General features: G+C 34.7%; 26 annotated features.

The window, feature by feature from the left end:
- Nucleotides 1-1003: part of a dispersed repeat that runs on past the window's edge.
- Nucleotides 1-7014: part of a mobile genetic element that runs on past the window's edge.
- Nucleotides 5-210: a mobile genetic element.
- Nucleotides 8-204: a mobile genetic element.
- Nucleotides 50-210: a mobile genetic element.
- Nucleotides 1002-4685: a mobile genetic element.
- Nucleotides 4697-6759: a dispersed repeat.
- Nucleotides 6759-7014: a long terminal repeat.
- Nucleotides 6761-7014: a mobile genetic element.
- Nucleotides 6814-6831: a tandem repeat.
- Nucleotides 7014-11927: a mobile genetic element.
- Nucleotides 7015-7018: a direct repeat.
- Nucleotides 11534-11577: a tandem repeat.
- A 7-nt stretch (nt 11928-11934) lies between the features above and the next one.
- Nucleotides 11935-13519: a mobile genetic element.
- Nucleotides 12531-12563: a tandem repeat.
- Nucleotides 13520-16712: a mobile genetic element.
- Nucleotides 13686-13855: a mobile genetic element.
- Nucleotides 14419-14465: a tandem repeat.
- Nucleotides 16713-16968: a mobile genetic element.
- Nucleotides 16969-18261: a mobile genetic element.
- Nucleotides 18259-18361: a dispersed repeat.
- Nucleotides 18362-18411: 50 nt separating this feature from the next.
- Nucleotides 18412-18453: a mobile genetic element.
- Nucleotides 18454-19168: 715 nt separating this feature from the next.
- Nucleotides 19169-19190: a tandem repeat.
- Nucleotides 19191-19259: 69 nt separating this feature from the next.
- Nucleotides 19260-19379: a dispersed repeat.
- Nucleotides 19380-19755: 376 nt separating this feature from the next.
- Nucleotides 19756-20112: a dispersed repeat.
- Nucleotides 20082-20238: a dispersed repeat.
- Nucleotides 20239-20479: the final 241 nt, after the last annotated feature.

Genomic DNA, 20479 nt, shown 5'->3' on the forward strand with positions numbered 1-20479 from the left:
AGCCACTTTAACAGGCATACAAAGGAGCGTACTGTTAGCACCTACTGTTTGCTTATTATTAATAGTTATAAGAGCCACAACTCTCTTAAATTCCAGCAGTACTGCAAGGATAGCAAGATAATTACTCTTTACTTGCCTTTCTACTCATCACACCTTACACAGCCTCTTAATGTAGCTTGTTTTGCTGCTTTAAAGAAGGCGTATAGGCGCTAAGCTAAAATACTTATATATAACTAGATTAACTATATTATAAAGACAGAGTTCCTACCATGCTTTATACGCGCCTACAACGCTGCAATTACTTCTAGGAATATCTAGGGAGGGTTCTGAGGCGCTGGACTGGTCCTGTTTAACCCACAACGGGTTATAAGCAGCCTTAATATAAAGCTGCGCACGCTATTACCACTACTACCCGTTAACAACAAGCTCTGGCAGTCGCAAACCCTAAGCAACACCCTTAAACTAGGGTCGCAATTAACGCTTATAAAGACAAGGATTCAGAGGCATATAGATAGCTCGCCTACCTCTATAGTTAAAGCATTTAAGAAGGTCTTAAAGGGGGCAGCTATAATTGCGCATAAGCTAGTGTTAGCATAACAGGAGATTGCTAAGCTTTAAGCTGCTAATAAGGCAGCTACATAACAAAAATCACACAAAAGAAAGCAGGTTAAGAAAGAAGGTACTCTAGTAGTTAAAGAGGGCTAGCGATTAACAGCCCTAAAAGAGTTTAGGGCGCGTTGTAATAGTAAGAAGGCAAAGAAGCAGGTGCGCGCTGAAGTAGGTAAGCCTTCCTAAAGGCGCTGTGGACGGTGCAGTAAGACTGGACATAACGCGCGAACGTGTAAGAAAGAGGTAGAAGTAGTTTCTAAATAATATTACAGACTGTACTGCAGTTTACAGTGTTAATTTAGGTTGTTTTGGGTTATAATGGGGTGGAGTTTAGTAGGGGCTTAGCAAAAGTAACCGACTTGTCCGGTAACCGGCTCGTCTGTGGGGTACGTTACCCCTATAACTAATAGTTTAGTAGATGTTCTATATAACTGCAGTTTAGATATCTACATTATTAACTACACGCCTAATAGTAATATTCCTTAATGTTTTTTAGAACAAGTAGCTGTCCCTCTTAAAGAAGTTTATAGATCTCTTCTTCTAAGCCCTGTACTCTTTCCTACTTAACCTAACTAGGGTCTTTAGGGAGTGTAGGAAAACAGCAATGTCCTCTAATTCCTAGAAGTATTCCTGTCTTAGAATCTGGGTAGTCCTTATGTTAACCTAGTTACCTAACACTACGTTTACTATTAGGTTTTTAACAAACTCTTTAACGTTAGATTTAGGTTTGTCTAGGTTCTCCTACCCTTCTAGCTTTAGGTATCTTAATAGTGTGTCTGTAACTACATTCTTCTTTCCTAGTACATAGCATATTTTAAAGTCCTAGAGTAGAATTGTAGTAAGCCACCTGTTTATAACTAAGCCTAGAAGATCTAATAACAACCTGTTTAGCTAGGTAATTAATATTTAAGTATTAGTCTTAATAATAAAGTGTATACTATATAGCTACATCCTAAACTTCTTAAGTGCCTATATATCTACCTTATATTTAAGCTTTGTTAAGTGCTACCTACTTTCTGCCTTAGACTAGATAGTGCTTTTAAATCTGTATAGGTATAGTTTTCTGTCTAGGCCTATTTGTTTAAGGCATACTCCTGCGCCTTTATTACTTACATTAACTAAGAAAAACACTAAACTAGGATTTTTAAAAGATATTGTTATAAGCGTAGGTGCGTTAATAATATGCTCTTTTAGGAGTAATATTAAGCTCTGTTCTGCGTTGCCCTATTGCTATACTGCGTTATTCTTTAATAACTAGAATAGTAGCTTTACTTTTAAGGCAAATAAGGGTATCTTAATATAGTAGTAAACTATAATTCCCACAAACATCTAGACCTCCTTTAGGTTCCAACACTCTAGCTAATTTGTAATTTTGTTAACTTTCTTTTGTGCTAGATATTGTCCTTCTGCTAAAACTTTGTAGCTAACTACCTCTAATTAATTGTGTCCCTAGTAGTATTTAAGTCCTTACACTGTTTCTCTAGCTCTTTCTACGTCTGTAAGGACCCTGTCTAGTTACTAGATGTGCTTAAGCACATATTACCTAACACTAGGTAACGCCTCCTTACTATTGTAATCTGTCTTTAGGCTACTGCTAGTAATGTTGTTAAGGAAAGGAAGTGTATCTAGCTAGTGATCCTTAAGAATCTTTATTATAATTCTTTAGAAGACAGCTACTAAGTTAGTAGCCCCTTAAACTAGGGTACATAATTATAAAAGGCTAATTAGCGTTATTACTGCTGTTATATCCCTACTGTCTTTGTGCAGTATTATCTAGTTATAACTAGAGAAGAAGTCTATAAGTAATATAATCTTACAGCTAGCAAACCTCTTAGAGAACTTGTCTGTAGTTAGAGGGGTTCCTGCATCTTAAACAGAGACCCTGTTATATATATTAAGTGTTATTAATAAACTAAAATCTACTATCTTTCTTAGACACTAAATACTATAGGTTTCTGTATTAGCTGTTGTATTGCTTAAGTGTTCCTTATTCTAGTCTTTTGTTTAACATCTTAATAAGTTCCCCTTCTAGACTTCTTATAACAGGGAAGGTCTTAACCTGCTAAGCTTTATGTAGGATTATCCTAATTTAGTATAGAGGAGAAACCTCCTTCTAAATCTGCCTAGATTTAGAAAAAGTAAAAGCTATAGCTGCTTCTCTGTTTAGGATTATTTCCTTAAAGAGTGCTATCTCTGCTAGGAATAGAGTATTGCTAAACTTCTAATTATCTATTCTCTAGGGAGTAAGCCTTTTTCCTCTTAGGAACAGGGCATATTGCCTTTTAAATAAGTAATTAAAAGGACTAATATTATATAGCCTTAACCTAAGTATTAGCTGCTGTTGTTTATATGCAACTCTTTTCTAGTCTTCCTAACTAAGTTCTATAGGTTTATTAGGACGTAGATTATTAATAGGTTAAACCTTTACCCTTACTTATTTGTAGAGTGTATTAACTTCTTAGTTTTTAACTATGTTATGCTAACTTCCTATCCTTAATAATTATAAATTTATTTAGGATAGTAAGATAAGGAAGTCCTTATCTGCATGTACCTGCCTAGGGTCCCCTCTCTTAGAGATCTATTAGAGACTGCTGGCATTGTTCTGTGTAAAGATAAAACTACTTAGGCCTTTTAAGATTCCTAAATCTATAGTCGTACGTAGGAAGTAGTAGTTTACTTCTACTAAGTAATAGAACTTTAGTATTATTAGGTCTTTACTAGTATTAGAACATCCCAGCCTAATTAAGGAGTTCCCCTAACTTTTCCCTTATCCTGGTTATACTTAACTAGGGTGGAGTAGTAAGGAGATAGGTCTAATACAATAAAGGTAGCGTTCCTCCTACTATTATTAGACATAATATAACACGTAGTTCTTCTAAAAACGTTATACTGTATAGCTAGTCTTACTAATAAGCACTATAGCGTTCTAAGGATAACTAATCTTGTTAGGTTCCTTATAAGTCTGAAGTGTGTTAAGGTTGTAACTTCTCTAATCTAGACTAGGACATTCTACAATGTTCTAACAAATAGATCTATGCTACTATTAGCTATAATAACGCCCTACTCTTTTCTTATTAGGTATGTTATTTCTTTATACACTATTCCTAGCGCTTAAGAAGTACTAAACTTTATTAAATTTATCTAAGCTCTAGTATTAATTAAGCAGCTAACTGTATATAACCTAATATAAGCCTAGTATGTTAGTAAATCTTAGTACACTAGCTTCTCTAACCTAGTAGTTTCTATAGTTTTAGCTAGCTTATTTAGAGGATCTTTATTATCCTATATATTGCTGTGTGCTTCCACTTGGTAGCTCCTACAAGCATTCTTCTCTAATCTAACATTAAAGTATTAAGCCCTGCTGTTCTTAATTACAGGGTAATTTTTGCTAAACTTAGCGCTAGTATAGACCCTTATAATTTCTGGGTAATTAGTAGTTAACTAGTAAGACCTGTTAACTCCTAATAAGATAGAACCCCTAGCCCCTAGGATCGCTACGTTAACGCTCCTGCTAACTATTAGGTCAGAATCTAACTCCTTTATAAGCTTCTGGAACATTACTTAGATATAACCCTAGGAGACTAAGTCTCTAACAGTAATCCCTTGTACTTCTTAACAAAGAATTACAGTCAGAATCTTATTTTTAGATGGTTTAAGTAGGTTAGCTATTCTATTGTCCAAGCCAGTTATTAAATGCTTCCTCTTTTGCTAATTTAATAGTAGAATAGTTTCTAATACCCTTTCTTATAATAGTGGTTTAATAATAGCATATAGCTAACTGTAAGGCTAGCTAGTAAAAGGTATTATTTACTTATTCTCTATTAGTAAAGGGCTTAACCCTAACAAGTCTATAATATCTGCTGCTAACTTATCTCTAGCATTATTGTATACTTACTTAACTGTAGCTTATTAAAACGTTAAAGGTCTTTCTTTCCTAACTGCAGCCCTCTAAGCTCTTTCTAGGACAGCGTTAACTTAGCAGTTGCGTGCCTTATCTAACCTAGTTGCTACATTTAAGGAGGAGCTATCTTTAACATTACATGCCCCTAGTATAATGTCCCTGTTATTAATATAATTAAGACTATAAACTTTGTAATAGTTATTATTAAGGATTTAGAAGTTCTAAAAAGAGTGTAATAACTTATAGCCTAGCTTGTAATTATCTATTATAGTTAGTGTGCTAACACTTCTAATAATCTTTCCCTGCATGTCTAGGCCTGGCCTAGATCTATACATTACCCCTCTAGGCCTAGAGTCTACACCTTTAAATAGATTAGGCTTAACTGCAGAGGCCAGCTAGTCGAAGACATCCTGTAAAACTTTAAAGTACTCTTAGCTCTTCTATTTTAACTAATTAAGTTATTAAGTAGGCAGGACAGATCCTTAGATAGGTTTAATTTAATAGTAAGCGGGACTAGAGTAGTACCTGCGTTAACTATCTTAGTTAAGTTAAAAACTGTACTACCCTATGCAGGTAAGTGCTCTGTACAATTTATACTTATAGGCTTAGTAGTTTAGCTCTCTACATATATTACAAGAGTTACTATACTCTCTTCCTTAAGAGTAGTTTACTCCTTATCTTAGGTTAACGTTTCTAGGTGCGTTAGTGATGTAAAAGCTATTGTTCCTTTCCTAGGTAGCACTAGCTCTAGTTGCTTAAGAAATAAAGTAAGTGTAATTAGTAGGAGACTAAAGGATCTCTCTTATCTAATTGTTAGAGTTTATAAGGGTGCTAACCTCTGCTAGGGATAGCTTCTATCCGCCTATTACCTAGATAAGCTCTTCAACGTCTTTATTAACACTAGGAGGTAGGGGTGTTTTACTCTTACTACCCTAACTAGCCAGTTAATCCTTAGCCTAGGTAACAATAGACTTAGTGTTAATTAGCTCCTTAGTGCTGTTTATAAGGCGCTGGGTTTCCTTAGTATATTTATTATCCCTTCTAAGCGCTAATTCCTTTAAGCCTTAGTGCTGCTTATACACCCTTTTTATAAAATTATAGATATTATAAAGTATAAATAAAGATTAATCCTTTATATGTAGCCTGTTTTGCATGTTAAAGAGGACAAGGTCTTTATTAACCTTTAGCAGTCCTAAGAAGAAGTAGTATCCTTCCTTAGAGGTTAGAATTTAATTATTCTTCTAATATATATTACTATACACTATTAAGTTAGTATAGTAGTGTAATAGTCTAGGGAAGGCTTAAGAGGTTTCTTTAATATAGGCTTTAAGGAACGCTTAATTGCCTATACGTTAAGCAGTGTTCTAGTCTTTCTAGTAATCCTTTATAGTAATCTAAAGCTTAACCTAATTATCTAAAGCGTATAGTTTTAGGCGTTTAATAAACCTCCTATAGTAATTATAGCAGTAGTTAGGAAGGACCCTAACCTTCTGCTTGTTACTTAACCTTCTATTTTCTGCTATGTAGTTATAGTTATTAAGGAACTCTATAACTTCCTTTTTATTAAAGGATAGTCTGATAGACCTTCCCTTTATTAGAACAACAACCTAATAGCTGTTTCCTGTTAGGGAAGACAGTGTCTCTATAGAGTCTAAAGGGTTGTCTATAGTAGTGTATATTAATCCTTAGTAGTCTATTATATTAAGTAGATAATAGTTTCTTATAATTAAAGTAATCTTAGTTGCTCTGTCTTATTAGAGTAACTTAGTCCCTGTCTTTTATGTTCCTCTTGTCCTAAGTCCTAAGGAATAGGACCAAGCAGATCCTAAGAAATAGGGCTAAGCAGAACTGTGCGGATAATATATATAATAAGCATTAGAAATTAGACTAAGATAGTCCCTTAGCTAAGGCTTTTCTAGGTTAACTAGATGCCTGCCTTGTTTTAAACTTGTTTTTCTTATTTTCTAAATAATAGGTCTGATAGTAACGTCCTAGTCTAGAATTAACAGGATAATTCCTAGGCTGTAACCTAGCCTTTAGAGTAGCAGATATTCATATAATAACGTCCTAGTCCAGAGTTAACAGGATAATTCCTAGGCCGTGCCTTAGCCTTCAGAGTGGCAGATATTTAGATAATACCGTTCTAGTCTACAGTTAACAGGATAATTCCTAAACTATACCCTAGCCTTTAGAGTAGCAGAATTTTAATGTTGCCTGCTATACTGTGCCCCTTAGTTAGGTTACTATTTTGTTCTAGTATAAGTATTAAAGCATCTTGTTAGCAGGCACATTAGGAAGGATACTTATTATTATTATTATTAAGGGTTAAGGAGATAGGTAATACAGTAGTTAAATTCTATAAGTAAGTGTTTCTAGTTGTTATTGTAGGTGTTGTGCCTTAACAGTTCCTGTTAAGGTCTCTTATACCCCTCTGCCGGCCAGATTACGTACACTAGCTAAGCATCCTAGTTCTTACTAAGGAAGTTACTGTGTGCACTGGCACACTATTAGGGCCTTAACAAGGTTACAGTTAAGAACTAACACCTACTACCTCTAATTACAGAGTTACTAGAGAGGCTCTCTTAAGTAAGGTATTTTACTAAGCTTAATGTAAGAGAGGCCTACTATAGGATTTGTATTGCAGAAGGAGATAAGTAGAAGACTACTTTCTGTACTAGATACGGACACTATAAGTATACAGTTATGCCTTTTAGCCTAACTAATGCCTCTGCCTAGTTTTAAGTATATATTAACTATGCTCTTACAGGACTAGTTAATATATATTACATTGTCTATTTAGACAATATCCTAATCTACTTAGAGACAAAAGAAACCTATATATAGTTTGTAAAGGACGTACTATAGAGACTACGCAAGTCTAAGCTATATATTAAACTTAGTAAGTGTAAGTAGTACACTTAACGCATAGAGTATCTTAGATACGTAATTAGCCCTAAAGGAGTTAGTATTAACCTAGAACAGGTAAAAACGATCTAGGAGTGGCCACAACTACAAACAGTCTAGGATATTTAAGTATTTATTAGCTTTAGAAACTACAATTAACAGTTTATCTACAGTTTCTCTAAATTAGCGTTACTATTAACTAAGATAACCTACAAAACCCTAGGATCTGCTAGAGGAGGTCTGGCAATAAGGAGAGAGGAAAGCTAGAAAATTAACATCAGCAAAAAAGGCAGATCTGCTTTCTAGAAACTAAAAGACGCTTTCACCTAAGTACCTATACTCTCCTACTTTAATCCTTATAGGAAAACAAGAGTAGAGGTAGATGCGTTAGGTGACGTAATCTTAGGTATACTAAGTTAATATGTACTAGAAGATATTAGGACAGGTTAATAGAGACTAATTAGTTTCTTTTCTTATAAATTAATCTAAGCAGAATACAATTACAATACTTATAACAAAGAACTGCTAGCTATTGTTAAGAGCCTAGAACACTAGCGCTACTACCTTAAAGGTATACACTTTAAGGTCCTTATAGACTATAAGAACCTAAAGTAGTTTATAGAGAATAAAACCCTTAACTATTACTAGGTTTAATTATATCTAGCCTTAACTTGGTTTAATTTTATCCTTACATACTAACTAGGGACTACTAATCCTGTAGATAGACCTTTAAGGCAACTAGACTATAGAGCAGAGACAGAGAAACCTTTATTAAAGTACAACAAAGCCTTTATTTAGCCTCTTTAAGACTTACTTGCCTTTTAAGGAAAGAATAATTTCCTAGTGTTAGCTGTTACAACACAGGTATCCTAAAGGTCTAAAGAACAATTAGAAGTTGTTAAAGCTCTCTAGAATTTCTAAGTAAAGGAAAGTACTATAACTAGAGACCTACATAACTATAAGGAAGAGTCTATAGTTAAACTAGACTTAGAAGCAACCTCTAAGGGATATAATAGTGAAACAGACTAGGATAGGCTAGAACAGCCTGTTGTAGGCAACAAGATATTAAAGCACTTAACTACTACTAAGGAAAAGTCTAAGGCGCTCTAAGAATGCTATAACAATCTACTTAGAGGACATTTTAGAGGTAAGAAGATAATAGAAAAGCTGCAACGCTACTATAAGTAGAAAGAAATAAGAAAAGATATAAGAGACTACTGTAAGGACTGCCTAGTGTGTAAGAAGTTAATGCTAGCGCGTTATAAGCTATATAGTCTCCTAGCACCCTTGTCTCCTCTAAACGCAGCCTAGGAAGAGGTTACTATAGATTTTATTACAGAATTACCTCTAAGTTGCTTAAGCTACTAGGTATATAACGCTATCTTAGTTATAGTCTATAGACTTACTAAAATAGCTTACTATATTCTAGCTGGAGCTAATTAGGACAGCACAGACCTAGCTTAATCCTAGATAAGAGAAGTAATACGCCTACATGGTGTCCTAAAGAGGATAATCTTAGATAGGGGCCTACTTATAGCGGCTAAACACTAGAACACTTTCTAACACTACTTAAACGTAAGGAGGATATTAACTTCTGCTTATTATCTACAGATAGATAGGCAGACTAAAAGATAGAATTAGACACTTAAACAGTACCTATAGTGCTATTATTGTCTAGAATAAGACAATTAGAGCCTATAGATATTAGTTGCAGAGTTTATATATAATAATAGCATACATACAACTACAGGCACTACGCTATTTAGAGCATACCACAGCATAGATCCTATTAGCCCTAACTAGCCTAGCATGCCTTATAGCGCTGGGGAATTACCTCTAGAGGTATAAGTAGCTAGTAAGGTTATTACTTTGTAACAAGAATGTAAAAAGAAAATTATTCCTGTAAACAAATACTAGAAATTATACGTAGATAAGAAACGCTTAGCACATACGTTTAAAATAGGTAATTAAGTAATAGTGTTAAATTAGCATATTAGGATAATAAGGCCTAAGAAAAAGCTTAACTAGAAGTACCTAGGTCTAGGTTGCATAGTGGACTAGTATAGTCTAACAGTATTTAAAGTTAACCTTCTAGGCTTATAGAGCGTACATCTAGTCTTCTATATGTTATTACTAGAGCCTTATAATCTATAGGGCCTTATTCTACACCTAGAGGTCCTAATTGTAGATATACTGTGCGAACACAGTAATAATGTCTACAAAGTAGACACTATACTAGATAGGCGCAAAGGAGAACATAATTAGTAGGAATATCTAGTTAGATAGACCGGCTATAGAGAAGAAGAGAACTTCTAGAAGCCTAGTTAAAATATTTCTAGTAACGTCCTCTAATAATTTTAGGAATCTAAGGGTATTATGCTAAAAAGTAATCTAAAAGAAAAGATATATAGGGGTTAAGGTTAACCCCTAAAGAAGAAGGGGAAGGAGTAAAGGTAATAAGAGTATCCTAAGGAGACAACGTACCTTTACTAGTTTTCCTACAGGGTTTTTAGGGTGTTTAATAGCGTTATACTTTAGGATTAACTTAGCTAAGCTTATAAGCATCTCTTAGGATCTATTATTACCTATTATAGACTATAAGAGCCTATTACTAATTATAAACAGCTTAACTTAAGGGTATAAAACTTATTATATTATAGGAAGGAAACACAGGACATAAAAGCAGGTACTCTATTAAATTAAGCCTAAGGCTTAGGTATATCTAGGATTTCTAAGGAAAATCTAACTATAGAAATTATTTAGGGTTATGTTATTATATAAGCTATAATAGCCTATTAGGGCCTATTATAACGTGTTCTTACTACCTTTAAGTGCTGTTATAGCAGTCTAGCTTCTTCTAGAGCGCCTTTATCTTCTTTGTCACAGCACCCTTCTTTAAGTTAGTAGCAGAATCCTTCTCTACCTCTAGAACAGCTATCTCTACAACTATAGCCTTACCCTTCTTCTTATAATTAGAAACAGGGTTAGCAACATAATTATAAACCTTTACCTATAATAAGTTAGTATAGCCTATTTAAGAACAGAATTAGTATATATACCTGCTTACAAGGGGAATTAGTCTCCTTAGCAACCCTGTCAGCCACAGCAACCTTAAGACTGCGCTTGCTGGCCTTAGCACAGGCTAAGAGTAACTTCTTAGTGCGCTGGCGCTGGTCTAGGCAGAAATTAGAGCAAGGGTCCTTATCCTTAGCAATAGCACTACTGTGCAGATAGAGGTAAGAAGTGTAAGAAATACACGTGCTACTAAACGTGTTAGAATAACCTATAATAGACTAAAACTACTTAAAAAGACAACTTACTAGCTGTAATCCTTAGAAATGGGCTAACAGAGCTCTATAAGCTTAAATTTGGCTAACTTCTTCTCTAACACAGTTAGCAGGCGCTACTAGGGCTCACTATTAACTATGTCCTAGTTAGAATCCTAGATGCTAAACTCTAACTCCTAGAGAATTTTTTAAATCTTAGGCAGCTCTATGTTGTTCTTAGGGTAAAGCTGCTAAGAGTTAGTATAACCTATAATAAGTAATAATTATATATAAAGGGGATATATACTATAATGCACTCCTAGTTAGTAGAAAAGTACTAGAAACAGCGCATAACCTAGTTAGACTTGCCTAATTCTATCTCTATAATCTAGGCAGAGTATATAGCAGCATTAGCAGGCGTAACCTAGACATAAACACAACTAACCTAGCTGTAATGCTTATGCTAGCCTGCAGTAAAGCTACAGACGCACTAAACACACACCTAAAACAACTGCACGCTATTGTAGGCAAAATTGTTGCTAACTGCGTTTAGATCTATAGTGTGGAGGTAAGGTAGCAGGCTTAGTGTTAAGGATTGTGCTTGTAGAGTTGTTAGAGTCTAGAAGATCCTATTAGCTACCTGTAGAGTTATAACAACCTATAATAACCTATAAGAGGTTATCCTAGTTTAGTAAAGGAAATTCTGCCCTTGCTAAAGAAGAGCACTAACTTACTAAAAAGTGGAGTGGAGTGTAGAAGTAATAGTCTAAAATAGGTAGTAACGTTAGGTATACCTAGGTAGGAAGCTAGTAGCATGTAGACCTACTTATTTTCTAGGTACCTGCAAAAATTTAAGGTAAAGGTAGAGGTAAGAGTAAAGGTAAAGATAGGGGTAAACGCAACCACCAGCAGGTTTAAGAAAATCACCTCTGTTACTAGATAACCCCTCTATAGTGCTTAGGACGTCTTATAGCCCACAGTGGCCTATTATCACTAGCCTAGGTTTAGGTAACTACAATACTAATTGCTTGGGACGAACAATCCTAGAAGGGGGATATTGTTAGGTCCCTAGTCCCTAAGTGCTGTGCACTAAGACTGAAGGCCTAGTAAATAGAGCAGGGGTGGCGTATCTATATAACCTGGCCAGATTGCTCTAATTACTCAGGAGCAATTCGTCTATCCATAACCTGCAATTACACTCTCTACCTTCAAGTGCTCATTAACGTGCCACCCCTCCCGAAAGGGATCCTAAAATCTATAGTCTAATTTGTTCTTTTAGTCTGTCTGTCTGTCTGCAGATAATAGGCTGTTAAGAGCTTTTTCTTAGTACTAATAGCTGCTAAGAGCGTAGTCTAATAATTTAACGTAAAGAGTTTATCTTAATTACTAATAATTAATTCTAGTATACTATAATGCCTTATGTGTTAATCTAGGAATACTTATATAAGCTGCTCTGCAGTATAGCTATGTTAAGATAGTATTATTTTAGCGTACTTAGTAAATCTATTAACTATAATAAAAATTAAGTTGTAGTTGTATCTAGTTATAGGGTCTCTTAAGATAGGTAGCTGTGTAATAAAGTCTATTGTAATATTTATTAATAGCGCTGTTAGTAGCTCTATTACCTGTATTTCTCTGTATTTTGCGTATGTACTGTGTTTATTTTACTAACAGTTAATACAGTTCTTAATGTATTTAGTGTCCTTGTCCATTATATTGCTAAACTTGTAGTATTGCTTAATAAGTTCTATTATGCGTGTAATTCTAGGGTGTCTGTGTAGCAGGTTATTGTAGTAATTAGCTATAATTTTATCCTAAAGTTCCTCTAGTACGTCTAATATAATGCACTCTTTGTTTTTAATTTATATTATATTATTTATTTACTGCATTAGTCTAAGTAACCTATTATTATTAATTCCTAGTACTGCAAACTAGTTTATTGTCTTTTCTCTAGCAAGGTTGTATTGTCTACTAAGCGCGTTAGCTCTACTATTGTCTTTGCCTAGCGTATACAATATTTAAATTTATATTATCTAAGTATCTTAGACTAACGTACTTATTAATCTAAGACCTTAGTAGTAGTAAAGTATACTAGGTTCTTATAGTTAGTATAGATAGTACGTTCTAAGCAGCTTTGTACGTATAGTTGCTAATATTCTCGGGCTAATATAATTATAAGTAATTCTTTGTTATATATATTTTAGTGTTCTTTAGGTCTTAAGAACTTATATAAGTATTAAGTAATAGGGTGCTATAGTCTATCCTTTTCTTATATAATATATGCGCCTAATATAAGATCTAAGGCGTTAGTCTCTATGCGTATTAGTTTGCTACTATAAAATATAACTTATATAGGAAGTGTAATACAGGCTAACTTAAGTGCCTTAAACGTATTATTCTGTTCTTGTTCCTACTTAAATAGTGTATCTATCTGCGTAAGCTTTGTTAGCAGGATTGTAATCTTAGAGTAGTCCTTAATAAAGTGTTAGTTAAAGTTAATAGATCTTAAGAATTCCTAGATCTGTTTAACTGTTTTTGGCGTTTACTAAGTCTTAACTACAACTACCTTTATTAGACTAATCTTAACTCTATATTGTCCTAAAATATACCCTAGGAATTTAACTTCCTCCTTATACTATTTGCACTTCTTAGGTTTAAGTTGTAGGTCTGCCTGCCTTAGGCATTCTAGCACTTCTGTAATATATTATTTGTGCTCTTCTAGTGTCTTTAAGTACACTAGGATATTATCTAGGTACGCTACTATAGTTCTGTTAAGGTGTGCTCTTAGGACGTTATTAATTAACTCCTAGTATATTACTAGTGTGTTTGTTAGACTAAATAGTATAACTAGGTACTTATAGAGTCTATATTGCGTCCTAAATACTATTTTCTATTCTTCTCCCTCTTTTATATGTATAAGGTTGTACACGCCTGATAGGTCTAACGCTATAAAGTACTAAGCTCCTGCTAGCTAGTCCTGCAACTCTGTAATGTTTAGGAGCAGGTAGTAGTTTTTAATAGTAATTTTATTAAGCTTCCTAAAGTTAATATAAGGTTGTAGCTTACTATTCTTCTTAGGAATAAACATAATTAGGTACCCTATAGGTAATTCTAATCTTCTAATAAATCCCTTTTTAAGGTTCTCCTTAATATACTTATAAAGTACTTTAAGTTCCTTTTCTAATAACTAGTATAATAGCCTAAAAGTTAGTATCTTTCCTTTCTAGAGCTTAATCTTGTAATCCTAGGGTTTATGCTTAGGCAGGGCTTTTGCTGTAAGCTCTTTTCTAAATATCTCTGCGTACTGTCTGTATACGTTAGGAATAGCAGAAGGTGTACTCCTTTCCTCCTTAACTCTTACTTTGTAATCTATAGGGCGTTTAGTATCTATAAAGTTAACTACTTTATCTTAGCACGTCTTATATGTTAAAGAGATATTGTTAATCTCCTTCTTATCTACTAGCTACTGCGTGCGCTGCGTAGGCGTAGATACATTAGTGCTGCATTTACATCCTTCTAATAAAAGTCTTTCTTATGCCTAGTCTATCTTTAGGTTATACTTTTATAACTAGAGAAGTCCTAATATAATATTATATGTAGCCTTTACAAAGACGTCTAGGTTTATTTCCTTATAGTGCCCCTGTATCTATAGGGGTGCTGCTATTACTTTAAGTATAATTAGCAGTTTGTCTAGTATAAATTCTCTATTAGCTACTTAGAGTAAGTAAGGCTTCTCCTTATAATATAATATAAGTCTAGCTTACTATATTACTATTCTAGATATATAGCTTGCTTATGCTCCTAAGTCTAAGAGTGCTGTTAAGGCTACCCTATTTAGTTTAATAGGTAGCTTAATAAAGTAATTATTCCTAATGCTATTAATAGATTAATCCCTAGGGCCTGTAGGCGCTAGCCTGAAAAAGTCCCCTCTTTACTAAACCCTTTAAATTCCTTTGTACTATAATGCTTCTTACAATCTGTGTTAAGGTAGTTCTACTAGCATGTGTTGTAGTAACTTCTATTTACTACTAGCTATATTTGTATTGTAGCCTATAGGTTATCTGTTCTAGAAAAGTGTACTTTCTAGCGTTTATTAATAAGATAAAGTTTACATAGGTTATTATAATACTAGTACTATTAACTGTAATAGAGGCTTTGTTATGCTAGGAACTATCCTGTACTAAGCTTATTATTATAGTAAAATATGTGTTTATCCTTAGTATATACTGTCTATACAAGGTTTCTATATTTTAAGTTTTAGTAGTCTAGGATATACTATAGTTATATACTAATTGTTAGCAGTACTTTTTTCTACTTCTGTATACGTTCTAGGTTAAGCTATGTTTCTTACTTACACTAAAGCTAGTCTTTAGCTTCTTCTAGGTTATTAGTAAACTATTTGCTATTGTTACTTCTTTTTCTAAACTAGTAAACGAGCTGTTAGAGTTTTAGTGTTATTTCTACAATTTTAGATACTCCTACAGGACTAACAAGTTCTTAATATATTTAGTAATAGGCTTCTTTATTGTTACGCTTCTAGTGTTATTAAGCTATGTTTTCTTATTTGCGTGTTATTAGGGTGCTAATTTAGTTAAACTCTTACCCTAAGGTGTCTAGTAGGTTATCTATCTTTTGCTAGTTGTTGTTAGAGTAGTATTCTGTTTCCTTGCCTGTCTAGGCGTTTTAGTAGGGTGTTACTACACAAATTAGAGGTATAATACAGTCGTTATCGTCCTCTAGACTAGACTCTAGGTCTTTTAGCAGTTGTCCTATGTTATTAGTAAGAATTTCCTATTTACTAGCATCTATATTATTATAATTACAGGTATGTACATTTAACTAGCAGTAAACCTTGTTTATCTAGCAGTCCCTAGTAAAGTAGCCTAGTTTGCTATAGTTATAGCTGTCCCTGCTGCCTCTGTGTTAGTTACCCCCCTTAGGCTTCTTATTTTATTGCTTTGGTAGTCCCTTATTAAGGTTTAAGAGGTCTATTACTTTAGGTCTGTAGTATCTACTCTAAGTGTTACTGTAGGTGCAACAACTAGTATTTAGCTAATTACAACCTCCTTACTGTCCTTAATTTAAGTTGTTGCACTACTAGTTCCTAGGTAGCAGCCTGTTAGTAGCAATAACAGTAGTACAGGCTCTAGGGTTATCTTAAAGTTCTTACTAAAGTTTGTAGAGTTGTACATTTATATTAATAGCAGTATTAATAAGCTTATTAAGGGTTTCTGTGCTCGCGCTAGTGCGCATAAGTTCTTCCTTAACCTTAGGCTTTAATCCTTGTTAAAACATAGTAATTAGGGTAGTGTTGTCCTAGTTAGTGTTAGCAGTAAGCTGCTAAAACTCTGCAGCGTAGTTAGTAGCTGACTTATCCTGTCTAATCTTCTTAATATTGCGTTAAGTAATGTGTAGTTTATTAGAGACTCTAAAGATTAGCTTAATCTTTTCTTTAAATAGGTTAAAGTCTTTTATCTATTTATCTACGTTATCTAGGGCCTTACTAGCTTAGTACTGCTGTATAAAGGGCTTAATCTAGGTAAACGCTTTTCTATGCATATAGCTAGCTGTAAGGACTACTTATTTAGCCTTAGGAACCTTCTTACCTTTAAAGGTAAAGAAAAGGTCCTACTACATAAGCTAGTTATTAAGCTTACTATAATCTCTGTAGTAAAGGTTAGGCTTATTAACGTTTATAGTGCTAGTAGTAACAGTTATATCTATATTAATGTTACTAGACATAGAGTTACTAGGGGTAGCACAGGATCTAATAGTACTTATCTTAGGGGTGTTTAAAATGTTAAAGTTGTATTTTAGTTAAAGACTGTAAGCACTAATTCTATTAGTTCTTAGGGATAAGTACTAGTAGATTAGTTAGGGTTATTAACTAAGCAAAGCTTGTAAAGATAGGGTGCACTAAATAGTACAGAGTAGACTATCTAGTTTAAGCGTAGGTTAAGATTCTAAAGACAAACTTAATTAATAAGGTTAAACATAAACTATAAGGGTTATGTTCTTTTAATCTATATACTAAGGAGATATAGTGCTTATAAATAAGTAACTAGAGTTAGTCTAATAAAATATATAAGGGTGCTTATAGACAAGCATATTGTACTATGCTTATTAATAAGCAGTTACGTGTGTTATGCTTGTTAACAAGCAGTTACGTGACCACCCTGGGTGTTCTGTCTTGCTCCACTTGTCGTTCCTTTAGAGGGGAGTTAAGGGTTTAGTTGGATGATACTTATTGCTGTGCAGCTCCTTCTGCACAGGATTGTAACAGTACTATAAGAGCTATGCTGTATAATTAAGGATAGAAGAATTATCTTCTTTTACATAGACAATATTATAATTACATACCACCTAAAGCATAAATAAGAGGCAGATAATACTATTAAATAGATACAGGAGCAATACCTATACACTAGAGAAGATAACCGTTAATAGTTCCTTAGTATAGAAGTCTAACGTAATAGATAGTAATAGATAATTTAATTGTTATAAGCTGCATACGTTAATAAGATTAGTTAATTAGTAACTAGATAGGATATAAGGCATAATACGCTAATATCTAGAATTAAACTTAAGCCTAGGAACAGTCTAGCTAAACTACTAGAGATTAATTAATATTAGTAAAAGATAAAATCCCTATTATTTACAGTAGTAACTACTTAACCTAATATAGCGTTTGCTATGTTGCAGCTTACACGCTTTCTAGTTAACCTAAGTAATAAACACTAAGACGCTGCTAACTAAGTACTCCTGTACCTACAGAAGATAAGAAATCTATTACTTAACTTTAGACAGGGTAAAGGACTTAAAGTTGCAAGTAACATATTATTTGCTAATAACACTGTAGACTAAAAGAGTTCCTAAGGATACGCTATTAAGCTATTTAGAGGACTTATTACCTAGAGAGCAAATAAACAAGATACTGTTACAACGTTAACTCCTAAGGCTAAGTTTTTAGCACTGTCTTAAGTAGCTAAGGAAGTAATATTTACCTCTTAACTATTAAAAGAGCTTTAGGTAACCCTAAGTAATCTAATAATAATAATTAAATATAATAATATGCAGATAATACGTCTAGTTACTATAGATATTACTAAGATATAAACTAAGCTTTAGCATATTAATATATATAACTACTAGTTATAATAAGAAGTTAACTATAAAATAATTTAAGTAGAATATACCTATCTAATAACATAATTTTAGATAGATTTATAAAGTTATTACTAATTAGTAAATTAGCTAGCTTTCTTAATAAGTTAGGACTTAATAAGGGCTAGAAGAGTATATTAAGGGATATCCTGCTTAAGAAGATATAAGAGTAACTAGAGGACCTTACGTTAAAGAGTTAATTAACTAGTTTACGCAGCTTGTAATAGGATTCTAAGCTAAGGGGGTATGTTAAATAAAAGGTATTAGAGAAATAGGTTAGGTAATATACCTGCTAAGAAACTGTGTAGGGGCCCCTACTAGAACCTAGATAAGACGAAAATCGCCCTTACATAGAACAACAACAGAACATTAATACATTATTATTAACCCATTACTATTACCATCTAATCTGACAATACTATACATTATAGAATAAAATTACTACTAGCTTATAGAGCTATATAAATAAAGTATTTCTCTAATAGAAGGTTAGTCTTTATCCCTACTAATTATAGAGTTCATTAGCTTTTAAAATAAGATATTTTGGTGTTTTTACTAGTAAAAAGCGGGCGTTGCGCGAATCTGGGCGTTGCGCGCACAGACACGGTACGTTACATAATTAAGAAAGAACAGCAATAAGAGTAGAGTAGGGCAATGTTCTTGCACCTTACGTCGTATCTGTCAGGCAACACATAAGTCTGCTCTAGGTGGCTTAGCCAATCATACAACAGGGCGCACCACCCCATCAAAACCGACCACTTGGAACCCTTATGAGCAGAAAAGTAAAGTACCGATATGGGCTTTCCGGAGCCTACTGTAGATAATGGTGACGGTCCGTCAATCTCCTATACTGATGCATTCAAGAAGCAAGCTGAAATTTCAACTAGTGCAGGTCTAGACGGACAATTATAGCGGCACATAATGGGGTGTTGGAACACAAGAGTTAATGTATAATTGTACCTAAGTATTGAATTAAGGTCCCTCTGGTAGTATGACTACCATGGATAACCGAGTGGGAGGGACAAGGCGGGGTGGCTGTAACGTATTGTATTGACTGTATTAACTAAAAGGACACACTGTTGTGGTGAGCCTATATACCCACCAGGCAGTGCCTGCCACAACAGGATATCATGTGAGTTCCACCCTCACTATAAGCCTTTTTGCGATATAATATGGGAAGGAAAATCTAAGTGGCTTTCGCTTTATAATTGAAATTTTGACGCTTTGTGGGCTGAGTATAGAACGCTGCCTAAGCCTCGAGTACGGCCCCAAATGCTCTCCAACGACGCAATCGATAACCTCTGCAATCCCACGAGATCCACCAACGACGACGACGACGACAACGAGTATACTAGATAGAGGCGTTGTAAGCCAGTGGTAGAGAAGGACTCCCCTAACGCGCTAGACCCAATATAGTATTAGATAGGGCTTCGCGAGCAGTATCCCAATCTCCGCAGGCTTGCCCTTAACGTACTCTCTATCCCGGTTTCGAGCTGTGAGTGAGAGCGTATGTTTAGTGAGCTAGGTGATCTACTAGTGCCTCGCCGACGAGGTATATCACCTAAGCTTTTGGCGGCGATATAGTGCGTAAGAAGATGGAGGAGAGCTGGTTTGGGGGATGACGATATGGCTGCAAAGTCAACTATAACTGATAGAGAGATAGAGCTATTATACAAGACTAGCACATAGGACGACGGCGGCGACGGCAGCGAGAGCTTAATACTTAACGCTATGTAATCTCCTATTTAGGTATATATTGATTTAGCACCTTTAAGCAAGCAAGCAGCAGCTCTAATTTTGACTAATCAAGCGCAAGCAAGTCAAACAGTAGGCCTATTGCTTACTTGGTGTCAAGCGTAACAGCTTGGGATGAATCATGTCGATTAGTCTATCTATCGCGAACGGCACACCGAACACCAACTTTTCATAGTTAGAGAAAGGTCGATTTCTATCAATTTTTCATCCCAATATTACGAACATGCCTTCCTAACATCTATTTCTAGCGTCTGTTTTGTAGTGCAGGCGCTAGGACAGGCGCGCTGGCTATTGTGAGCTGAACAGAGTGGTTATCTGGTCTCAGTTGAGATAAATCTCTGCAATAGCCTGTACGCTTGTAGATTTAGACTGGTTAAAGGCAACAAACAGAGGATCTATAGCTATAGCAATTGCCTGCCAAGCAACTGCTACACAGCTATTACTTTATTACAAATACCCCCTATTATAACTAGCTATACCGACCCTATATACCTAGACAAAATCGACAAAGCAACGGCTCTCTTCTTAGGCCTATAGATACCTGCTGCCTTAGAAAAGCAACAGGTCTATTTGCCTAGCTACAACTACGAAATCGACTAAGCAACGGCTTAAACACCCCCAGCAGTCTATTACTAGTAAAGCTAACGTCACATAGATGCCCTGGCCGAGAAGCTTGCAGACAGTATTATAGTCGATGCGGAAAGTAAGTTCGTCGTCCCATTTCAGCAGGAATTAAAGGTTTGATTGAGCGGTTTGTGGGGAGAAGTGAAGAAGCCCCCGAGGTGGTCTAAGAGTCCACTGCTACTAGACTTAGACAAACCCCGTACCTAGCCCATTGCATATAGCCACCCTCTATCTAGGACTTGACAAATTCCCTAAG

Source organism: Ascochyta rabiei, chromosome 3 (genome assembly GCF_004011695.2).
Source record: "Ascochyta rabiei chromosome 3, complete sequence".
NCBI classification, from domain to species: Eukaryota; Fungi; Ascomycota; class Dothideomycetes; order Pleosporales; family Didymellaceae; genus Ascochyta; species Ascochyta rabiei.